The sequence below is a fragment of the Passer domesticus genome, chromosome 10, assembly GCF_036417665.1.
Source record: "Passer domesticus isolate bPasDom1 chromosome 10, bPasDom1.hap1, whole genome shotgun sequence".
Classification (NCBI taxonomy): Eukaryota; Metazoa; Chordata; class Aves; order Passeriformes; family Passeridae; genus Passer; species Passer domesticus.
In genome coordinates, this window is record NC_087483.1 from 12,196,303 (window position 1) to 12,219,044 (window position 22,742).

Sequence of the window (22,742 nt, forward strand, 5' to 3'; positions counted from 1 at the left end):
AGGCAAACTAGACTTAGATAATAAAACAAAGAAAATCATGGAGAGGCTAATTAAGGTCTAACAGAAATAAGATTGTTCATTTATGTGACAGCAAAACTGTGACTTGATAGCCATTCATAAACGCCTGCAGCATGTAAATATATTTTAGGAGAAGATTTTAAAAAGTGCCTTAGGAGGGGATGAACTGGAATAAAGTAATGAAGTAGGAAAACAGAAAATATGTTATCAGAATATGAAAACACATGACTACAAATCCTTCAGAATAACTTTCTCTCCTAGAAAGACTCAATTTTCCAGTGCTAGAGAGCCAACTTCACCTGTAAAGGTAATACTGTTCTTTTCCAGCTCAATGGCAAACCTAAGGAATACATTTTTCTGAGGTTACTTACTGGTAAAGTCAGCATTGCACTCGCTTTGCATTACCTTTAAAATATGTCTCCCACTGAGAGTCTGTGACTTTCCATTCAGGGAAACCTTCAAAGAGAGTACCCAAGAAAATGACTGCTGGCTCGAGAACAAGAAAAAAATTAAAGGCACTTAATTATCCAAATAATATTGTAGGAACAAGAGTTTGCATTCAGGGTAAAGATGCCTTGTAAAAGAACAAAGTCAATAGGACTATAAACCCATACCCTACCCATTTCAACATCGATTTGGAGCAGCCACAGAGAGAAAAGGAAGATTCTGAAAGCATCACAAAAGCAGAAGTCAGCAGATCTTACAAAGACAAATATAAGTTTTAAGTAGAACACCACTGATCTGTATCATTGATTTTTCTGCCAGCATCTGCATATCCCAAAGGGCAGCCCTAGCATGAAAGGAAAAAGCATGCTAAATAAAGGAAAGGATGAGCTGGGTGTTGAACCTTTGCCTTGTAATGGGAAAATGAAGCCCAGACACCTTGTTCTATTAGAAATAGGTAAGGAAAAGAAAGGGTTGATATTTTCATCCCTAAAATGTTCACTCTGTAGAACAGCACAGCAACTCCAGCGTGCTGCTGATCAAGGCTCCAGTCAGGCTGGAAATACTTGGACAATGTCAGCGAGACTGGAGTCACCTTTCCATGCCAAGAGCAACACCCAGGCTTGTCCCAGTGGATCATCCCTCCTGCTGCTGACTTCCCTTCCAGAGCAAAGTGCAGCTCCATGCCCTGCGAGCCTGCTTCAGGCCATGGAAAAGCCCTGACTCTCTACAGAGCCTGCATAATACATGCAAATCAGTACCTGCATTAATCAGAAGTAATTACATGGTGTAAATGAAACCAAGACTCCAGCAGCTGAGCTGCCACGTGGGTGACTGTCCTGTCAGGCTCTGTCACCTGTGCTGGTGACATTGGGATGTGTGGGCAGGGTAACCACCCACAGCTTGCATGGCTGCAGCTATTTCCAGCCACCATTAGCAGTGCACACACAGCAGATGGAAATTCAGCATTATGTTTCCATTCTATTACCTACAGTGAAGCTTTCTAGAGCTGCAAATAAGGGGAAACTAAGATTTGGATCAGAAAGTGAAATAAATGAAACCATATTTCATATGCCAGTTTGCTCTGGGACCACCTCTCACTGTTTTGCTCTCAGGCTGTGGTAGAGTATGTCTTTTCTGCCCCATTTCATCTTTACTCTCAAGGCATAAAACAGGAAGCAGTTCTACATAGTTCTTACCTGGGCAAACTTTAGGTTTTCACCTTCCAGGGTGTACTCAGTTGGGCTGGAGTGGAAAAGCTGGCAGTGGATGCATCACAGCTGCAATGGGGCCCAGTTCAGGAGGGTTGCAGCTGAGTTTTGTTTTACTCAATGGCATTTTGGGTCTCCATTTTAAAAAATAAAAGGCTGCTTATGTTGCACAGTTATGCTTCCTTTTGCCTCATGTCTTCTACTGTCTGCATGAAGGTGAATGAATGGAAGATTTTGGGGCTGGGCTTAATTTACAGACATACTGGATCTCTGCCACTAGAAATCTGAAGGTCATACAGAGATCCATACAAGCTCCCTTATATGTGCTTATCAAGTTATTTAATCAAGCATAGGCCATTTCTCCTAATTTTAAAAGAGAGAAATGGATTCTTTTATTTGTATTCCAAGTTTGTTGAAGCTAAAAATGTTTTTATTTGAAGTGATTTATTGGACAAAAACCAGAACTCCAGCCAGATAAAGGCATAAAATGTGAACTTTACTATAAAGACAATGAGCCTTTTAAAATTCTTAGTCTATTGAATTCAGTAGCATTCAGAAGGATTGAAAAAGATTTAGGCTCACTCATTACTTTGACTTCTGGCCTAGGTAATTCTGACTCCATAGTTCAACAAATTAGGCCAATGAAAAATAATTCCAGTGAGTTTTGAATCAAATCTATTATAACAGAAGGCACTAAAAACTCTATATGAATGGCATAGGAATTTTAAGCAAAGAAGTACTGTAACCTAATATTGAAAGCTACAGTCCAGGACATGGTCCTTAAAAGCAAAAAAACCAACAACTCTACTCATTAAAAACAACTGAACAACAAACCCCCACAAACTTCTCTAAACATCAGATATTTTGTGGTTTTTACTACATATTATGAAATTTAGAGGAAATAGATTCCTTTCATTTTTGAGCAGGATGCAAAATAATTTTTAAAGTCATTAAATACTTTCCAAAAGTCCTTTACCTCATGACCTTGCAGGCTTTAGTCTCCCACAGGTAAACAACTATAAAAATAACTTATTCCTCTGATACTTCCACACCTTCTAGAACTGCCTAGAAGGCAACAAAGAAACCCAGCTCCTTATGCTGACATCTTATAAAGCATCTCAAGTCATTTCTGTGTATTGCACAGTTATTGTTTCTATTTTACTCTGAAGAATAAGAAAAAACCTTTTGTTTTCACCTCAGAAAGCATTAGAGCCATTTGTTCTAAATGTGTAAGATATTGCTGTCAGTGGTAAAGAGTTATAAGGCTTCAATAGTATCACTCCTCCCCTGACTCTGCAAGTGTCAGATCTGCTGTGCCTTACAAAATCAAGGGAAGGGAAATCTGGAAGTGACAGCTTGCACTGAAACCAGATGATAACTCTTAGCAGCACATATTCCCTTCTCAAAAAGAATTTTGCAGGGCTTGTCATAATGATCTTGAGAAGACTTTATTGTGGTTGATGCTCATTTGGAAACCAGGACTGAATTCTAGATGGGAACTTGACAGCACAGCAGCTCCAGGTTTCCTGAAATCAAACATTCACTTTTCAGTTTGTGGAAGAGGCAGCTCACATTAAGTGCCTTGTGAAGGGGCAAATGTTAATCTCATTTTACCCATCTTTTCACTCAGGAAATTATTTCTCTTTTGGCAATCGGCAGTGCCAAACAGATACGGATGACTAATGATGAAGGTCATTGCTGAACATTGTTCCTTTTTGAAGGAGACATTCATTTCTCACCTGCCATGGACAAAATTAGGAAATTTTGTACAGCAGGCAGAATTTTAAGAAACAATGGATTTTTCTTTTTATAAAGGTAGTTCCTTATTTTTATCTGTAATTGCAAAGGTACAGTCACAAACATTTCCACAAATTTAAGTACAAGCACAGGTAATGGATTAACACTTAATAGTTTAGCTGTCATTGATTTAATTCTTCAGTTACATTGATTTATTTGGTGAAAGCACCTCAGTCTATTTTACTTGGTTCTTGATAAAAAAAGTTTTATATAGCTATCAAATGAGCATTAATAAAATTATTCTAGGGAAATTTTTACAGCTGTATCCTCATATAAAATTGCAGTTGTTGTTCAGTGAACCCTAATAATTTTAATTACCTTAGTTAGAAGCTGGTTTGAAAATACAATTTGCCTACAGTCAAAGAATCAAGTATCAAAAATTGAGCAAGAATTAGTAATTCCAGTGTCGTGGTTTATCCCCAACCAGTCACTAGGCCCCTCACAGCTGCTCACTCCCTGCCCTAGTACAGTGGAGGAGACAATGAAGGTTAAAAGCAAGAGAACTCATGGGTTGAGATAAGAACAGTTTAAAGATTGAAACAATTTAGGAAAAAACAAAAATCTCAAAACAACAAATTGTAACGAAAAGGAAAAAATACAAAGACAGAAATAAAATCCAAGAAAGGCAAGTGATGCACATAAAAACCAATTATTTGGCTGATGCCCAGCCAGCAGCCCATGTTCCCCACAGCTGATACACTGAGCACGAGGCCATATGGTCTGGGATGTGCCTTGGATCAGCTGGGGTCAGCTGTCCAGCTGTGTCCCCTCCCAGCTCCTCGTGCACCTCCAGGCTCCTTGCTGGCAGCATGGGGTGAGGAGCAGAAAGGGCCTTGGCTGTGCAATCCCTGCTCAGCAATAACCCAAACATTGCTGCATTATCAAAACTGTTTCCAGCATAACTACAAACTACAGCCCCACTCCAGCTACTGTGAAGAAAATTAACTCTATTTCAGCCAAAATCAGCAGAGCAAATCAACTTATTCTTCACTAAGAGACGCTGCAACTTTTGAAAGGTAGCACTGCGCCTTTACACCTAAGCACAGACTCAGAAAAGGCTTAGCCATTCTATCCAATTATAAGCTTCATTTTTGTTAATGTCATGCTCTTCACAGATGCTTAATGGGAAGCTTTTTTTGCAAATTGTACAGTACACAAAAAAGAGAAGAGACTTCCATTGTAATCATGCAGTCTTACACGGAGTTAAAATTATTTTTTTTAAAATAAGAATTCTGTGAGAGATGTTTTAAAGCAGCCTGTTATAGCTGCTAGACACAGTATATCACAGGTTGTCACCTTCCCAGCTCAAAGGCAAAGACTGACAGAGCACTTTGGGACTCTGACTTGCCTTGGGGGCTGACCTGAGCTCCTCACAGCACAGCATCCCCCAAAGCCCTGTAACTGCAGCTTTTCCAGGCAGCTGGATGTGCTCAGCACTCCAGGGATTCCTTTGGCCCCACTTCCCCACTCATTTGTGTTTGCAATGCACAGACAGTGCTGGCTCTGTGTGCTGTATGCTCACAGTTTGCACATGGTTGGGACCCCCACCCCAAACAGGCCACAGATGTTTCTCCTCTGCCTCATCCAACACAAAATGGAAAAGAAACAACCAGACTGAAGTGGTTTTGATCATAAAGCAACTATGCATCACAACTATGATGAAAACAATCTGGTTGTCAGTTGTTTCAGTATTTACTCAGAAAATACAGCACAATAAAAAGAGCTGTGAATCAATTCAGTCTCAATTTATGGTTACACACTGTCCTTTTCTCAGAATGGATTGCACTGCTATAAGCTAACCCACAAGCACATAAAATAATCACAGAGCTCTATTTGCCATGGCTTATACTTCTGTGGAAATATTGAAGTAGCAACATATTATCCCACAGGAAATACATTATCAAAGATTAGAAAAATGCCTCAGAAGAAACCAGATTTCTATGTTAAGGCTGCTGTGATTTACCAGTAACAATTCTGTGAGAAGATTCCTCATATTTTATCACTGTGAAATAGAAAAATACCTCTTGAGCCTGTGCAACACCTTTAAATTTCTCCAATACTAAAACAAAGCCACCAAAACAATTTTTTTCCAATGACTGCATGCAAAAAGAAAATTTAAAAAATTAATTTATTTAAAAATAATTTCATATTGCCCTGATACAGATCATACCTAAGATGGCTCATAAAATTTCATATTAATTGTAATAATGATTCAATATTATAATACAATTACCTTTTTCTACAAATATACTTTTAAATATCTGTTTAACAATGTAATATGATCAATGTCCATGAAATAAACTTCAGAGTGAAAAAAAATCCATTTTGTATATTTGAAAAACCCCATTTTTTGTGCGTGTCCAATGATTCAAAGAAATCCTGTGTATAGATAGCCACCAGCTAACTCTACAGAAGTGGGATTTTAGGCTGAGAGAATAAAGGAAACAAAGAAAAATGTGGAACATGGAATCTCCCAACTTGTTTTGGTACCTATTTCTGGATGCCTGTTTCTTAAATACAGAACATTTACTTGGAACATTCTAGCTTTCATCTGGATTTTAAGCATAATTTTCTCTTTCATCATCTGCTGGGGTTCACAAATCTTGACAACCCACCCTGTAATTAACAATTGGATCTAGCTTGCCTTGTGCTTTTTTGCTTTGCTGAATTGACAGCTTTTGAACCAGCTCTGCAGGGTAGCACAAGGCTCTAGGGCAGAGAACACAGACAAAGAAAAAGTAACAGAATTAGCAAAACAGGAATAGGGTGGGAAAAATACAGTAGTGGTAGTGAGGGCATGGGAGAAAGAAAAAAAGAGCTGTTCCATCAAATCAGGTGGCTGCTAGCTCCACTTGGGTTCACAGTAGAGGACAGAAAACACTTCATGGTGCTGATGTCCATAAGTGAATTTAAAACGAGTGATGAAGCATCCTCCTCCACAGAAGTTAAAATTCTGCTCATCCCTGAAATAGCTACATTGCTATTCATATGAATGCTCTAAGTAGTAAAGTGCAAGTTTGAAAGAAGCAGCTTGGTGAATATTTTGATGAGGCGGGGGCTACGAAAATTGAATGCCATGAACTATAGCAGCTAATTCCAATTTCAAATAGATCCTAGCTCTCATTAAAATACAAATTGACAAAATAATTTGGTGCTGCTGTGACACATTGAGATTGAGGTGGAGAGTGTTAAAATGGCTGGGAGTTCCCTAGCACTAAAATTTACAATTAAATCTAAAGCAACATTTGTGGGGGGAAGCAGGAAGAGGGGAAGTGCCTATTTCTTTGGAAAAAGACAGAAAAACATCTCAAAGGTTTTAGAGATAACCCCTCAAATAAGCAAGAAAGGAGCTGATAACACTCTTAACTCAGTATTTCATTCTATGGTAACCCACCACACACCATAGTCCCTGCCAGGGAACTCTACCAGGGAATTTTGATTGGCACCCAAGGCCAGTGTGGAGCAAGTCACCAGAAAAGACCTCACTTTATAACTCAATATCAACTTACACTGAAATAGTTGAATAATATTTTGATAATTACTGTTCAGACATACAATATCTGAATAAACTGTTAATGTTGACACTTCCTTTCCTAGTTGTAAATCACAGTAGAAATATCACCAAGCAAAGCCATGGAGGGGGTCACTGGTGGTGGCCAGCCAGACACTGAGGTGTGGCACAGGAGCCCCATCTGAGGCAGGGAACAAACCATTTTCAGCTCTTGCTGAAGGTCTCAGGTCTATGCTCACACCCAAATATTCTTTTTGTATTTACACTGTCTCTATTGACAGAATCCTTCTACAATAAATAATTTTAAACCATATCTTTCACATTAAAGCTATAACAAAGCATTTTCATTTTTAGAAGTATTTAAATTTAAAGAAAGCACTTGCCTATTTTTTTCAGGTTCTGCTTACTTTCAAGCATCTCACTATCACTTCTTGTATAAAACAAGACTTAACATCTGAAGCAGACATTTCTTCTGGATTGTTTGCAAAAAATTGTAGATCATAGTAGACCATAATGTTAAAGCACAACATTTATTTGGTGAAAGTATGACTAAACTGACATCTAACACTTAATTGCAAATTTAGTAAAACTTTCCCTTTAGTTGTGCTCAATCTAATAATTCATTTTAATGCTCCAGTTATTAATAGCAATGCCAGCTGAATCATTAAGGCAGAAGATGGACATAAAGGACACATCAGCACAGGCTTCCTTGGAGATGCTGTGCCAGCAAAGAGCACAGAACCTACAGAATCAGCATTAGAGAGAGCAGCTCTGTCAGGGACTTACCTGTGCAGCCTGCATTTAATGGCCTGTGTTTGGGTTCTGGGGACAGTCTCATCCACATGCCCTGTGTGACTGAGTGTCACTGTGGGCAAACTTGGAAATTTTCAAATGAACAGTAGGAAGATAGTAAGGAGCACAATAAGGTAAATTACAAACAGGCAAAACCTTGCTGCCATCCAAAGCAGGCTCTGAAACTTTTTTCACTTCATTTGTTAAATATCTGTCTAGTTCTGTTGTTATTGTGGTGTACCACCAACTTAAATTTATCTCTGTCAGATTTTAAACAGCACCTGGAATGCAATTATATGCCTCATGATACTTTAGCAGCAAGAAGGGAATTCATTTGAAATTTTCAACTTGTCCTTATGGGATATTGCAAGGGCAGGGTATTACAAGGAGAAGTGAACAAACAAACAGAAAAAAAGAACCATTCAAAAAACAAGTACTCAAAACTCAAAATTCTCATGTTAAAGTCCAAGAAATTAACAGTTCACCATTAATACATAATCACAGAGCAAGCACATAATCATATATAATCAAGAATATTTTATTGTATAGCCTGAACTCTAGGTAAAAATTTAGTTAAGAATGAATATTTTATTCTTCTTATGCCAAACATATTTGTGTGACCAAAGGCATGGAAAGGAAGACAACCTAACCAGCTTTGAGAAACCAAATAGACTATCACACCCTTTGTGATGTTGGAGAGAAAAATTGAAGTGTATCAACAAAAGTCACCGTTTTCAAAATCCAGCATATAATCAATGATTTTTTGGGCATTGGTTTGTTTTTTTTTAAATTGTTGCCCCTCTACCTCTGAGTTACAAGAAATCTTTCCAATTCCAAACATGAAGAACAACAAATCCTGGCTGCTGTAGTCAAAGCCACACAAAGAACAGATTCAGAAAGTCTTTAGATGAGCAAGAAAAAGCAACTGAACACATTTATTGATCAAAAGAGGGCCAGTGGAACAAAGGTGCACTCAATGCCTAGTTAATAATAGGACAGCTAGTAATTACAAAAGAATGAATACTGGCCCCAAAATCCCCAGCTGGTGAAAATGCTGTGTCATGGCACAGCTCATGCCATGGAAATCAGGTGAAAAAAAGGAAAGCTTTTGGTTTAAATGCCAATATCATTCAGTGACAACACCAACAAAAGCTGAACTGTTCCTCTCATGCCTGGTGGTGGTTTGAGTTCTGCAGAACCCTTCAGGAGGCAATGAGGAGGCGCAAGCCAAGGAAAAAACTTTGGTGGCACATTTCAACACATGCTGAACTTCAGGCAGAATCCCAGACATGAACCTCATTAATGAGGAGTGCTGCAAAATTCACAAGTGATGCAAGAGCTTCCTGAGGACAGACCTAGGGCTCCAACAGTCTTGAAAGCTCAGTGTGGAAAAATCTATTTATCAATTTAAAAAACCCTCCACAATACTGATGGACCCCACTGCCAATATGCCAGAGCCTTTAACCTGCATCAGTAATTGCATATTAAAATGAAGGATCAGAACCCATCTTCTGGAATAATAAATACAGAGTTTGTATCAGAATAGTTAGATATTCCATTAGTATCATCTTGTAGCTTCATACCATGCAAGGTACCTTTCAGGAGCAGAATTTATCATCTACCTGCACTGGTCTTTGGAAAGGAGAGGGAAAAGGACTCTGTCTACTAAAGACCACAGTACCTGAAGGAGAACTGGAGCTGAGGGAGTCTTAGGCAAAGAACAGGAGAGGAATGACTCTGTAGAGGGTGCTGGATTGCTTACACCGTTATATTAAAAATGCCAAGCTGACAAACCACATGGACATTGCATCAGGTATTCACTGTCTGTTCAAGTGAGAGCCCAGCTCCTGCAGAAAACATCCCAGAAATGTTACAAACACTGAATGCTCAGACAAATTACATCAATTCCCCTTGTGGGGAACACAATGCTTGTAGCCATCAATACTGAATGCAGCCCTGAAAGCTTTGTAAATCTTCTCTGCCCTTCCTTATCCCTCACACTAATTAATCTCAGTGGGATTTTGTAAAACGGTGAGAACAGCAACCGTAAAATTACATTTAACAACCATTTCCAAACTGGCACAAGTTACTTCCCCAGCCACAGTAGTTTAAGAAAACCCAATTGCATCAAGAAATCCTCAATGTAAACTGGTGGCATTAGGATGTCACAGCATGGAAACCAAGCCTCTCCAAACCCCAGAGTGGCTCCATGCAATTTCCCTTTCCATGTAAGGGAAATTGTTTGGGGTTTTTTTGGTTGGTGGGATGTTTTTCTTGACAGATCTCCTTTCAAGCAGGTGTTAACTATTTCCCTTTGAAATAGGGCAGATTATTACACCAGTACTAGAGCAGGAATGTGGAATAGAAGAGGAAGAGCGATGATAGATGGGCAGGTCATGCCCATGATTTGGGTTTTTTTACCTGACACCATTTAAAAATTATTTTCATTTTTTAACAAACAGTGCCTCAAATTACTATCACAAGAGACATTAGCTCATTTTAGGGAGAATTCTCATGGCAACAGCTAGAGAAAGCATTAGTTAGGCAACCACTTTGTATTATTTAAATCATAGCACAAGCAACATGAATACATAAGCAAGAATATATAATTTAACTATTTGTACAGGAAAATAAATATAAACCCATATTTCAGCTTTTTTTTGAGAACACTTAACCAAATATATTGTCTTTTTATTGACATTCCTGCTAATAAAGGAATTTCAGCCTTCTTACTACTTCAGAACAGGTAAGTTACTGTAAGGTGATGAACTTGCATGATCTGATTACTTCAGGTCATGCAAGTTCATCACCATAAAATATGGTACAGTCACATCTGCAGCAGGGAAAAATGGAGAAGGAAAAATCTAAAGCAACTTTGTGCAAAAAGGCCAGAAACATGGGGGACAGATACTGACGAATTGCATAAAAATTACCTTTTCTAGTCTCCTCACCTTACAATTTGACATGGGAGAATACCGTATAGTTGCAAATCATACATAAAGTTAAACACAGGGACAGAAAATCTCAGGAGTCTGTAAATTACTAGCAGTGAACAAAAAGCAGACTACAGTGGGATTCTCCTCAGGCATAATCTCAATTTTGCTAGCATTTAAAAATGACAGTTTGAATTATCACTTCAAAGGTTCAGCTTTGGCTAAAATAAAGGCTAATGAATTTTTGTCATCATGATACATGTGTGTCATAACTATCTCTGCATAGATCAACAAATCAATATTGGCAGGACCTGAACATAAAATCTATTCACAAAAATCTACAAAGTCAGTTTTGAATAATGAAAAAAAATCTTCAAATAGATTTAAAAAGGAGGTCAAATTAGGCAGTGTTCATAAACATTAACAGTATATGGCATGACCTTGATTTCATTTCAATCCAAATTGTCTCAAAGAAAATTGAGAAAACACTTTAGTCTGTTGGCAACAGTCTAAGTGATACCAACTATTTGCTTTCATTTGTAACTTGAAATATATTTGGGTAGAGGCAAACACATAGATATAAATTTAAATCAGAGCTTCTGAAATGCTGCAAAATTGAGCTTTTGATTTAAAGTGCTTTAAAAGCACTTTACCAGCCCCAGCTCTGCCTGAGTAGTTTTGCCAGTGCTGACAAGCAGCATGGATGGCACCTATGCAAAACCTAAGCAACAATTCTGGTATTTTATGTAATCAAAATGGTGGTATTTATAAAAACATAAATAGTGATCTTCACAGTCAAGTATTGTCTCTTTCCTTCTGTTACTGTGGGATTTACAGAAGCCCAGTAGAGTAAGGAGCTCTCTTGCTCTGTTTAGGAGCAATGTCAGGTTGGTATTGCAACACCAGCCTTCAAATCTTTATACTGCAATTTATACTTGCAACAGAAGCCTAGCAAAAAGATAGCAAAGCTTTTCAGCAGCTCTTTTCAGTGGTTAAAGCGATTTCTATTTGTGTTTTAATAGCAAAGAAACAAATATTAACCACTTAAAGCTCTTGATGCACACACACATCTACATCCCTATCATTATGATTGTTATTCTACAAGGTTATCACATTCCTGCTGCATTTTTATTTATAGAGAGGCCAAGTCTCCCTGACTCAGGTTTGTAGTTGCATGGCAAAGAATTCTTGTAATATGGGTCCTTATAGTAAGACAAAGATCCCCTCCTGTGCTTCATATCATAATCCCCTTACACTACATAGAGCTCTCAGTGCCTTATCTACTTCAATTACAATGTCAGAATCCAATTTTATTTGGTCTTGTGATTATTTTAGCATAATTTAAATTAGCATCTGCTTGCAGTTACCTCAGACTGAAATTACAGAGTGACAATGGTATTTTTGCTTTCTTTCTATAAGAAACAATGCCCCCATGACAAGCTTTACTGCTTTTCCACGTTTCAAACTTCATACCCATGATATTATGGGCAAGATAAGGCAGAACTGATTTAAATTCATGCATGTCATAAATACACAGTTCTCTGTCCAAAGAGCCTTATTCCAAGTGATAAAATCCCATACAAGAAGCATTTGAATAGATAATACAACATGGTTCTGTAGAGAGATTTCTATGGTTTTTTTTCCCCCACCCACCTCTTCTCTATCTTCTGTGAAAGTCACAGCCCTAGATTTTAGGCAGTAAAATTCAATGGAAAACTCAGAATATTGCACAAATCAGCTCTCCATCACACAGCTTGGTCTTAGCAATAAAGCCAACTAACTACTCCCTGGTACAGTATTTGAGGGGGAGGGCAGCACATTTACTGTCCACTGGAACAACACTGGTAATTAGCTGAATCACAGTGCTACACACCATGAAAAACCATCCACTTCATCATCTAATTTTACCAAGCTACAGGAAAGCCAACTCAGTCAATAGTGATGCACATCAGTTATAAGGTGCGTAATGAAGTTCTTGTTCATGGCTATAAACCTCTGGTTTCGAATAATTGACTCTTGTCAATGGGATAAATGACAGATATGCTTGTGACAAAAAATTCTAAGTTAAAGATGCAAAATCTCCACCAGAAACTCAAAGGTTCTTCAAAACTTGTCCAATCTTATGCATTTTCAAAACATTAATATAATTTTGCAATCAATAGTATTTGTCCAAACTCTCCTGTAGACAAAGCTATGCTAAAAAGTATTTCTTCTCCACTTCATCTTCCCAGGCCATCACACATCATTTCTATTGCTCTTCTGAGTCCCCTTACACCGTCTTCACCAATATAAAACAAATGGAAATAAGCCACAACAAAATCTATACTTAGTCCACTGAAGTAATAAATAGTCTTTACATTCTTCTGGATGTTTTTTCATTATACCTGCTGTTGGGGGAAAGTCTTTGTCATACAAATTTATGGGCACATTAGGTATAATAATTCTGTTTTGTATTTTATCTCTGCAGAAACACTATTAGGAGCTGTTCTGGCATCTGAGTGCAATAAAACAGTTATGCTTTTAACACATCTTATTTGCCTATGAATAGCTTTTAGCAAGATAACCACAGGCTCCTTTTTATCAGCATATTAACATTTAATGTGTGCTTAGACTCAGGGCCTGTGTGTTTGTTTTAAAGCAAGATTATGACATTAAGACTTGTGAAGAACTCTCCACTGGTGTCAGTAGGGAGTAGTTAAAACATGACTGACGTGAGATTGTGTCAGTCACAGCTTTACCTAAGTTTCCTTTTTCTGCAAGACATTCACTGAAAGACTCAAACCAGGCAGTGCTTGCTCCCACTTGCTCAGAAGGAAGGAATTTCTAAAGTTCACAGGGCAATATCTCCATGTGCAAGCATCACTAATAGTGTCCTAAAAGTGTTCTTTTATTTCAGTCAAAGTGAAATAAGAGCAAAGACCTGCTGTTTACAACCTAAAACTAGGTTAACTTTAAACCGGGTTCTTTAGCCTGGAGGAAGGAGATGAAGGGCCCAGGCTGGCAGATCTAGGTGAGCAGTCTTCTACAGGGGGCTGCCTGTTAAAACAGGAGCAAGGTGTGTTCTCCCACTGACACTGCTGTGGGCAGAGTGCGTGTGCTCACAGGGGAACTAGATTTAGCCCACAAAATAAGTGTGCAGCAGGTAATACTAGGATAAAGACATGCAGCAGTACCCAGTTCTAGAGGGACACCAGCAGCCAACATATTCTCAAGGTAGCAAAACATTTACATGCTGAGATTTACTACCAGTGTCAAGCATTTCCAAGAAATGCAAGTTGACTTGAGGCACACAGCTCCATTTCAGAGCTGGGAAATTGGAGGTGGTTAAGTGTAAATTGACTTAAATTCATACATTTTGCAAATACTGACTATTCCTTTTTCATAGGCAATCACAGCTGCTACCAATTTATTGTGCAGAGTATACATACACTTGAAGCTAATTTTTGCTGAAAACAGTCCTTCAGCAAAATACTATATAAAATATGGAATGGATATGAGGAAGAAGATGCATAAACTAGTATAAACTAGTTAGTTTAAACTTTGAGAACTTCGACTAAGTTAGGCCAAAGCAATCTCATAACAGAGCTTCTGACAGGCTAGCTATTCTCTGTACCTGAGATAGTGCTACAACATTGGTTAAAAAGCGCATTTCAGCTGGATGAATGAGACTTGAAAATAAACTCAATCTTAACCAAACCCATTTTGTCTAATGTTGCCTTCCAAAGATTTAATATGCACTACCTGTTCAAGTCATAAAATTAGGAAGTTTAACTTCATTAAGGTAAAGCTACAACTGTTTGCAAATAGAGTAATTATGGACCTGGCAAACAAAACTGATTTTTTTTTTTACTCAGTCTTTCTAATCCTAATTTTGGTAGGCAAGTACAACATATCATTACAAAACATCAGATCAGTAAACTCATGACCACAGAAAAACAGCTGAATACATTAGGGCAACTGAAAATAATTCCATTCAAATAAAATTTTATGTGCAAATCTGGACCTGCAGACATGAGAATTAGAACATGGGTGACATACAATCCTATTCATTTCCTCTATTGTTTTTTTTCATCTGTCTACACTGATTAAAATTACTATTTGCTAAAATTGCTGTACTGGAACAATAATGGAACAAGCACAAAATCCCATTCTGATTTGTCACATCATTAAAAGCCAAATTTTCCTATGAAGTTGCTGTAGAAATTTAAAAACTATCAGGGAAAGGCAGTGGAAAAAGATTTGTTCTCATAAGTAACAGAAGGAAATAAACATTAAATTCATTTGAAAAATCTTTAGTTCTTCATCAATGACAATTACATTTAAGAAAATAAACTCATTCCTCAAATGTGCATTTCTAGTCTAATAGCAGAAGCCAATATCCTGATTAATATTACATGAACATTTCCATTATCAACTCAAGCTGACTGAAAAATTAAATGCCTTCATAATGCCTATTTCCAAGTTCAGTATGCGCCCCTTGTTTTCCAATAGCCACTTTTTCCTTAATGCAGAGATTTCAATGTTTCCCTTGCAGACGTGAAGGTTCTTTCCCTTGCTGGAGAGCTCTGATCACCTGCAGGAACAAGAGACCTGAGACTACCAGAGCTGCTCTGCACAAAGCTGGACAAGAATATTTCATTAAGCCTAACACCCATGATGAGCCCTTAGTATCCTGATAGTTCTCTCTCCCTCCAATTTTATTAGATCTTAGCTAATGAATTCTGTTGATGAATGACTCCTCTATTTATTTGAATACCAGCCCTGTAGTCACTCTGAGCTCAGTTTAAGTTGTAAAATGTCACCAAAAACATTCTATATATTGCAGAAAGACATTTGGTTTCCCATAAAAGAAAGATCCAAATAAAATTTTTGCTGATTTTTACAGCTGAAATTAATAACAAAATTCCATGCAGAAGTAGAAGTATTTGCTGCACTTCTGACACAAAAGTGTTTTCTACTGAATAATATACAACACCTATGTGAATTACAACTTCTATTAATTCATCTTAACTAATTTTTCATTTACATCAAAGAAGTCCTGTCTTTTTTTTGTACTGTTCCCAGAAATGGGACAGAATTGAATAATAGTTTTGATGTACTAGTGGTAAAATTAATATCCTCCTTGCACATTTATTTCTTAATAGCTTTTTTATTCTGCAATGATATAAAATATTTTACTTTCACTGCACTTCTCAATTTTATTACTGATGCCCTGATTTCATTGTTTTTTCAATGAAATGCATCTTTTGTACAAGAAAAATCTACCAATATGCCTATGTTGTTTGCAGACCCCATCTTTTCTCCTTCAGCCACGTAAATTGAGGGAAATGCTTTCATGTAGTTTGCTTTAACCTGTTTCTAAATACTCTAATTTTGTTTTTCCTATCTTTTTGAGAAGCCTGATGATGCTCATTCCCAAGAAATGAAGTAATGTTGCATGTGGTAAACTTGTCAAAGGAACAAATTGTTCTTTTAAATCTGTAAGCCCTGGAAGTACACGTTGCAGGCTTCATGTGGCCATGTGTCAGGCATTTTACACACAGCAAATAGCAAGACACCTGACTTGGTACTATTTTTCATGGTTTTTGATTTTTTAACAATTAGGACCAAGATTGTGTCTGTCTTTTACTGCCTCTGATAGCTTTGGATGAGCCAAGGAGCTGCAGATCTTTCTGACAGTGACTGATGGAAGTGCTGAGCACCTCTGACAGTCAGACCATGCACCTATTACTTTGCTGTTGTTTTGCTTGCCACAGAGTGTTTTTATGGCTTTCATCTTTGCACAGCTCATCTCTTCATAGTCTAATGATGCATTTCTTCTATTTCTCATGAGAGTTAAAGTTCCACATTAAATCTCTTCCCATTTTGCCTTCAAACTTCTCTGACTAGAGGGTCTTCCTTATGGATTTTCTTACATTCTCACAAAATAGAGCTTCTACAGAAAATTTCTCATGTTCAGAGCTATGAGTTGCAGCAGCTGAATTGGAGGCAGTTCAACATGATCTGTTCCGACCAATAAAAATTCCAGACTCCAAACAAGTGGTAAAAATCTCTCCCTGCCTACCTCTGCAGATAGAAGACAACTCACCATGAGCTCCTTCAAGGGGAGCTGCACCAACTCTGTCACTCCGGACAAACTAGAATTGCTAGTACTGCACCTCCTGGGCAAAGAGAAAGCTCACTAAGAAATTCCTCTTTCACACTTTCCAGGCAGCTTTAAGAGGAAAATATTAGCTGGAATTAAAGACTTGAGAACTGCAGCAATGCTGAAGGGATGGGAAGAGAGACAGCCAAAAGCAGGCTCAAGCAGCATCAGGCAATGGTGCATCCAAACCACACGACTTGACTGTTCTATGCATGAGATAAAACCATTCCTGGTGTTGCAGTCAAAACCACAGGGTCTGCCTAAAAGCTGAGCTCCTGCCCCAAAACTGCTGAAGATATTTATGCACAGCCCTCCTATTCTTCTCTCAGTAGAAATGCAGGAGCCAAAATTAGTACCTTTCAATACAATGAGTTAAACATTGTATTGAAAGTGCTCAAAAACTTGGCTTTTGAGTATCCAAGATTTTCTACCAAAAAAAAAAAAGACACTTTCAGCCATTATAAACACAGAGAGTAACCAACCTTCTTTCCATGCCAAGCGCCTCATTATTAAGTGATAAAAAGAGAACGCATTATAAAAATGTCATGAACAGATGAAGGCTGAAATGTTGTTGACACAAAACAAGCCACTTCCAACAGGCCCATTCCAATCACATCTTGTCCTGAAAACATCAAACTGAATGCAACTGAGAAGTGGGAAAATGACAGCAGCATTTTCAGAGTTTAAATCCAATTTTTCCACATGAGGTGAAACTAAATCAGGAATAAAATGAAATCATGGCTGAAAGAGGTAATTTGTAAAGCACCATTATTGCTGGTACATTCAAAGTTGATTTTTTTTCCTTGTAAAAACCCTAAAATATGCCAATTGTTAAGGAACAAGTTAAATACACCTGAATACACCTGTAGTAATATTTTAATTAATATTTTAACAATAGGTTCTGCAATATGAAAGAATTATGACAGAGCCAGGTGCCTCCTGAGTCTCTGTGTGTGCTCCAAGCCTTTGTTGAATACCTGCCACTTGATCTTGCTGCAGTGCTGAAACCATAAGGACTAAAAATGATGCAGTGTAGTAACTCTAGAGCAGGCTCCATTCATGGTGAGGATGACAGCTGGATCACACCAAACTTGCCAGAGTAATGGAATGAGTCCAGCACTGTCACCTGCTGACTCCACACGTGCTATTCTGGCAACAAGGCACACAGCTCTTGTGCTGCAGGTGATTTCATGCAGGTAACTGGGAAGGTGTTAGGTTACACTGAAAGTCAATAAAATGCTTCTCAGTACAGACATCACATAAATCAACAACCCTATTATGGGTACAAATCAGCAAACAACCTGAAGATCTACAAACAATTAATGCTATTAACCTTTGCAGTAACCAAACAAAGCAGTACATGGTGAAATTCTTGGAAGCAGTACTGATTGTATTCTGTTTTTCAAGGCATTCTTCAATATTTTACACAGCTTTTTCATATTAAAAGAATGCTTATTGAGGTCAGCCAGCACAAATTTAAAGTTACCCAGAGCACTGTCCTAATGCCATAGAATACATGTATGATGTATACTTTATTTGCCCATAACTTCAGAAAAAGATCTATACTTCTGGCATCCTGTTTGTGCATTTGAGGAAATTATAAGTTCCACACTAATTTGGGATGGAAAAGCTGAGTAATTAACAAGAATCAGTTTCATTCTGTAGTCTTGACACCTGTTCAGTATTTTAGAGCACATAGTGCATTACTAAGTATGTCATTAAAGCTCATGGAATAATCAATATCAGAGTGATAAAGCCAAATGACCCTGGGGTTTTAGAAAAAAATTGATAGTAGAAACAAAACTTAAAAACCAAATTGTTCTCTGTCATGGAACACAGAAACCAAAAGACTAAGTGATCAAACTTTGACTATGTAACAAAAGTTACCCAAATTTGCTGGACTGTAACATAAAAAAAAAGTACCTAGGAAATGGCCTGGAACCTGAGAAGGAAGGACAGAACTAGAACAGGAAAAGGAAAAAAGCACAGCAAACATCTCACTGAAAAGTTAAAGTGCTTCCTTCTGTATACTATTTTTGGAAGGGGCTACGATGAGAAGATTAACATCAAAGTGAATAATCATGTATCCTACATCGAGACCAAGTGCCTGATCTTAAGAGCACTTGTGCTGATTAACTCCTGTGTATAACTGAAAGAAAGTGACAGCATTCTCCAGTCAGTGTCAATAAAACTGGGAAGGGAAAACTGCAGGCAATGGAGGTAATTAATCCTGGAATAAATCTGCTCACAGGCAATCCAAACTGAGTAACTTTCCAGCTCTATTTTACACAGGTTCTCATGTAAGTAAATGGAAAAGTAATAGACATGAATTAAACATTTTCATTTCACAGTGCTAAGCATTCACCCATCACCCATGAAGCTCATTCCTCATCCCCTGGGCATCAATTGCAGCAGTGCCGGCTTAATAAATGAGGACCAATTATTCAGAATTATTAAGCAATGTACTCAGCACATACTCCCTTCTTTCACATACAATTCGGAGCGCAGAGCAACAGTCTGGCATACAAAATATCAAGGCATAGGTGATCACAACAAATAAATAAACTTATGGAAACAATAGTGCTAGTAACTATCCTTAAATCTGGTTCTTTTTAAGAAGTACAGTCTCAGAGCTAGAAAAATATCCTCAGAAGCTGTGCATTACAAAAATGAATAAAATCATTGCTGCTCCAATGCGTAACTTTTCCATAAAACATGCAAATATACACATCTCTTTTTCAGGCAAATGTTGTATGGAACAAAAAAAACAATATTTGGAATTATGACTTGTTATACGTTTTATACTATTTCTTTCCATTACTTAAAATGAAAACAGTTTCAATACTAAGACCTAACTAATACAACAACTATACTAACCACCATCTGCTGTCACAAAATCCCCAACACCACTGAACCTTCCCAGCATGCTCTGCACAGGAAAAAGATGTTGAAAATGTAATAAAATATTGACTCAGAAATGCTTTTTAAGGAAGGAAACGTCTTGGCTTCTACTAGTTTTTAATTCAATTCTCCAAGTTTTTAGTCCAAGCTTCCCCTCCATAGTTTTATTTCTGGATATTTTCCTACCAAAATCTTGTAATGTTCTTAATTTAAATATTTAATATTTGCTGATCATTTGGCTAATTTACACCAAGGCTGAATAAAGTTTCAGTTTTCAAACAGCGTGCATTGAATCAATGCAATACGACATGATCTTTCTAAGAAGTAAACACAGATCATATTCATCTGGTAAGCTATTACGCATCCATGTAAGGAATACTTTTGTCTCAAGGAATTTTGAAAGGAGTGTTAGTTCTGGGGTCAAAAAAGCAATTCAAATTCTCTCTCTCCTGTTTTTCTCCCTAAGAGTGTGCCATTTTGCAAATGGAAAGGTTAATTCACACACATGCTTGTATGCCAGGCAGGAATTGATCCAACAAAACCCATCTGAACCAATTTACAATAATTTACAAACTCAGATTCCAGAGCATCCAGTATTACTCTCTTATAAAGCAGTGACTAACTCTAAAGCAGGAAGTTGCTGAATCACAGATTTCTGGAATCTGCCAGTGTTTCCTCTAGAAAGTCTGGAAATCATTCCGTGCTTTTCTCCTCCTGCCTCTTCTCCAAACATCTGCTGCTGGCCCTTGTCAGAGAAAGGATGTTGAGCAAAATAGACCCAGCAGGATGCTTGTCATGTTATTTGTTATTCAGATTGATTTATCTTCATTTTCAATATATTTTATTTTTAATATTAATTCTGATTTAATTTTAAATTTCCATACATAACGAAAGTTTTCAATAGCAAATTTCGTTATTACAATGAAAATATTTTTGCTTTTGATGCCTTTTTTGGCTAATGCAATGTATTTGCACATGTATAGAAATCCAAGTTCAAAACAAAAACTAACCAAAATGCCTCATTAAAGATACTATCACTATTCAAATTTTATCTGATTTCCCTCTGAAGAAACACTTATCTCACAACTAATCAGAGGTGTTGGCTCAATTTCATGATAATGTAATTCAATTGAATGAGAAAGTACCTCCAGTTTCTTCAGTCACAGAGGATTAATTTTTTTAAATAGGTCTTCATTTTCAATCATTCTATCCTTCCTGAATTTATTCACCTTTTCTCACTGTCTAATTTTTTGTTTTTCAGCTGTCCCTACTCCTAACAAACATTTTCAAATCAGCTTTTCCTGATCAGATCTCCAGAAGTTTGTTGGGTATTGAAACCACACAACCCTTTCCTGAAAAACCACAGAGTGTATACACCCATTACTCAAAGAGCTGACAACACAGTACCTCCTCTGAGAGGCTTTTGAGCTCTGAACTGTATCATTTCTATAGCATTAAAATTGTGCAGTTACACTGCTACCACAGCCTGCAGGGATTTGGTCAGAATTAATTTAACCATGACTATAGATGCTGACGTTATTTTGTAATGCTAATTTAAGAAACATTTTATGCATTGGAAGAATTAACAGTACTACTTTGTAAATTTTATATCTGGGCACACTTACAATTTGTCTGCTTGAGAACAAAAAAAAAACAACTAAGATCAGAGTGATATTTTCAAAGATAATTAACAGAATTAATAAATCCATGGAAACAGCCATTACAGACAGATAATAATGATGGCACATAAAGGGAAAGCTTTCTTCACACACATCACAGCAAGCAATGCCATTTGCTGCTCTCCTGCAGTACACTGCTGTCTCCCATATGGTATAATGGCACACAACTGTTCTGTTCCTTTCCTTACACTCCTTTCTTATTCCCCCTCCCAGGTTTTCCTATTTTTAATGGAAGTCCTGGTCAGATAATGCCCTGAACATGGAGTGCCATAAGCAAACAAGGATGTCTCTCACAGCAAATGCCCAAATACTCAGAAACTTACAGTTTTTAGTATTTCAAATTCAGAGAATTAATCAGCTGGAATTTAAATTCAGCTGGAAACAAAGTCACAAGCTTCCAAAATACAATACTTTCTCCTTTAGGCATCTCTTCATATGACTGCTGAGGAGGCTCATCAGACAACAGGCTACACTGTAAATTCCATTGCTCTCAAGAGGACTGCAGTTCCATGACTAGTTTACATGTCTCTTACACTGATTAAAATTACCATTTAAAATACACACACAGGGAGTATTTTCTGAAAACTAATAGTCAGATTAAGGCTTTGTCTTGGTCTGCATTTCCAAGTTTTACTGATGAAGCTGCACCTGTTCAATTCAAATCACATATACTGCTCAGCAGGTTTTGACTTCATCAGAATTTCTGATATAGACAATTTCCCTACAGAAGTGTTATTTTGCCTGATTAGTATTTGGGATGTTCTGATGGCATTTGCACCATCTACACTAGAGGGATAACAGGGTTTGGCTCCAATTGCATCTGCAGCCATAGTTCCCTACGTAAGATTGTCCAGACTGTGCTTACCATTAGTCTGGCTCATAAAAGGTAATTAAATGGTTCATGAGTCCTTCCCAACCCATCTATAATTTGTGCTTAGTTCCAGACAGGTACACATAGGGCCAGACAATTTAAATTTTAGAAGAATGCACTGGAAGTGCTGTGGCATCATTCAAAACCTGCCATTAGAGCTTGCCAACAGAGATCCTGCATTGTGTCTACAACACACTCCAGCTGCACTTTCAGCAGTGCAGACAGGGTTGTGTAAATACAACTCCTATAGCAGAGGACATATTCCAGAACAGGGATAGAATTACCCTGGTAGAGCCACAGCATCTACTGGCTCAAAACTGACACAGATTATGCAATTTGTACAGCACAGGGCATAGTGAGCCTGCTGCTCTCACACCTTCCACAGGGTCTGCTAAGTGTCCAGCACACATCTCCTTTCCCTATCAGATTCCTGACAAGAG

The 22,742-nt window shown here is 37.6% G+C and overlaps 1 long non-coding RNA gene across 6 annotated transcripts in view; it reads right to left on the reverse strand.

Annotated features, from left to right (window-relative positions):
* Positions 1-22,742, reverse strand: part of LOC135308612 (uncharacterized) — a 126,801-nt gene that overhangs the window by 57,878 nt on the left and 46,181 nt on the right. Inside the window, exon 3 of one of the 6 annotated variants that reach the window (XR_010369006.1) lies at positions 2,929-3,199. The exons of the other annotated variants lie outside the window; for them this stretch is intronic. This is a non-coding gene — a long non-coding RNA (uncharacterized LOC135308612). Of the gene's footprint in view, positions 1-2,928; positions 3,200-22,742 lie in introns of those variants that run through there. 6 annotated transcript variants of the gene reach the window in all.